We start from the raw sequence: 2792 nt of genomic DNA, 5'->3' as shown, positions 1-2792 counted from the left end.
TGCACAGTTGTTTGAAAACAGGATTTTTTTCCCCGTTGTTCTGTTCCCAGCCCCATGTGAGCCACAGGCTCGCTGATGGCAGTGCAGATTTCTGCCCCTTCCCCTTTGCATTTCAAATCCTCCGTTGCTAATGGTCTTAATCACCAGGGTAGGGAACAGGAATTGAGTCCCTAAAATTGTGGTGACAGAGCTGAGTCTTGGGGGTAAACAAGTTCATCCGCAAGAAGACATACAGAGAAAATCTTGTCTTTTTGCGTAGTTTGAAAATGTTTGCTTTAAGAGTGGTTTCATTCACCTGGCCTGGGGAAGGGGACGGTGTACGTGTACGCTGGACCGATGGCGGCAGAGCCACCATGTGCTGGTTCAGGTGATGCTGCAGACACAGTTAAATGAGGCTTAGACCCTTTCCAGCAAAGTCCTCAGTCTGTCACTGCCTTGTCAGATTAGCATCTGAGCCCCTTAAAGTGGTATAAAACCCCTCCTAAATTCTTATTATTTTATTCTAGACATTGAAGCTGAAGCATTGTAAGAATTTTAAGTGATCCCACGGAATAGATTCAAAGTGAGAAATCCACATTTTTTTACCCAGTGTTTATACAACCCGTCAATCTTACAGTATTCCCAGCACAGCCTGTGGCGAATCTTGTTTGTACACAAAACATTTTTCAAATTTATTGCGGCGTCTGCTTGTATTTAGGCGGTGACCACTGCTAGCCACACTCGTATGGAGACTGAGCTGGGGAAGCTGGGCAGCTTTTGAGCCCCTTGACGGGAAGCACAGTGCGATTCCCCGGCCTGTGCCGGGTCGGGTGGTGATGCCACCTCTCCAGCAAAACCCCAAGGGCTCTGCTGTGAACATCCTCGATTTCTCGCCTACTCTTCTCCCGACCCAGACGGCCGCCATCCGGCACCTCCGGTCGATGGAAGGTGCAAAGAGGAGCTTTGCCGCCAGCGCTTTCGTGTGAACTCACCGCGCGCCCTGGGGCGGTGTGGTCCCCCATCGCCAGAGCTGCCGTGGTAGCACGTGCTCAGCAGATGTTTTTCCAAAACCTCACTCCATTTGGATGATGCACCTTTCCAAGAAGAGAAGTGTCTGAGGAGCACAGGAGTGATGTGCTCTTCTCTCTGGGCTTCCTCCACGGTTTCTAATCCGCAACTCTCAGCCAAAACAGGCTTCATTACCTGCAGGCTACTCTTTTTCCTGATTTGAGTTTCAGATATTTCTCCCATGCTTAAAAAGCTGCTTTTGGCACTGTTTTCAGAACCGGAGACGAGGTGGTTTTGCTCTCCTGCGTTGGAGGAGCTCGGGTGCAGTATGCGACCCCCACACCTCCCGGCTGCCTTTCACCGCTGTGCATCTCCCCACTATACTTTTGGGGAACGGGTCAGATATCCAGAGCCACAGCAGCCGAGATCTGAGACCTACAAATCCGAATCAGAAGATCGTCTCTAACCGCAGGTTAGATCGCAGACCTTGGGGACAAGACCCTTCTCGCTCTGTTTTTGCACAGCCCCGAGCGTGGTGGCTCCTTCTGCTTTGAAAGCAGCACAGACGCTCAACCCACAGAGGCAAGACAGCCCGAAATAGCCTCATGAGTGAGGAATGTACTGATGGCGGTCCAGATGTTTTAGTCCTCTGGGGCTTGCAGTCACGGATGGCACTGGCTCCTGACGGTGCGTGCAGCAGCCTGCTATGGCAGGCAGCAGCGTCACAGGGGGGTGGCAGCGGCAGAGAAATGGGTGGGTATTTTTCAGAGGGAAGGGCAAATTGCATCCTTTGAAACCAGGCTGGGCAAACCTGCACAAGGCAGAGCTGGAGCTGCTGGAGCACAATTTGGCTCGGCAGCATCGCAGAGGGGCGTGCAGGCATGTACTGAAACAGGGGCTCGAGCACGGTGTGAAGCTGGGGGCCTCGTTTCAGCCGCTGGCCCATCTCCCTCCCACCCCCACAGAGTGCTCTGAACTCCCACTTGCTGGCTAATGCGTGCGACGGGACCACTTACACGAGTGCAGAGGAGCCAGAGCCCGTGCTGCAGGGAACACGCCTGTTCTTGCCAGGAGGAAGGAGCCAAGCACGCTTCTCTCCCTCTTTCTCCCAAGATTTACACTTTTGGTGGCTGGATGCCGAATTCCCTCGTCTCAGCAACAAAGCAGGACTAGTTTGGAGCTGGTGCGTGGAAAGGGGAGAGGTGATGGGGAGGTAGGTGCTTAGGACTCCCAGGGGTGTGCAGGTCTCCTGTGGGGACTATTGGGGAGGGGGTGTGTGTGAGGTTTATTTCAACAGATTAGCTGTGGTTGAGGAATGAGTGAAGGCTGCCGTCCTGGAGTGCAACCACCCCTTCCATTCCGAGCACCCAAGTCCTTCAGCATTTTGGAAAAATCTCACCCTCCATTTAGTGAAAAGTTGCTCAGTCCCACAGGATTTGGCTTTCAAGCACTAAAAAACTCCAGCCCAAGAGCCAGAATCACACTGCCATTGCAGGAGCAAATTGCAAAGGTGTCACTTTCCTGGGCACAGCCACACTGTGTAAGTCAGAGGCGACATTCCCCTCAACTTCAGCACAGCCAGACACTCATTCCCCAAATCCTGTCCCACAAATCCCTGTCCGGGGCTACACAAGCTGCCTCCGCCGGGGCGAGGGGAGCCACCTGATGCAGCAGAGCTCTCTGTCCTCTCCATGTAACCTCGTTGCTGGCGATGTCCCCCTCCCCATGCATCCCTGGAAGAGGAAAGCTCCCTGTCAGCTCTCCCCAGAAGTCACTTATCTGCTTAGGAAAATACCCAGCTGCCA

The sequence above is a fragment of the Fulmarus glacialis genome, unplaced genomic scaffold, assembly GCF_000690835.1.
Source record: "Fulmarus glacialis isolate BGI_N327 unplaced genomic scaffold, ASM69083v1 scaffold12252, whole genome shotgun sequence".
Taxonomy (NCBI): Eukaryota; Metazoa; Chordata; class Aves; order Procellariiformes; family Procellariidae; genus Fulmarus; species Fulmarus glacialis.
Note: the sequence above shows the minus strand (reverse complement) of the source record.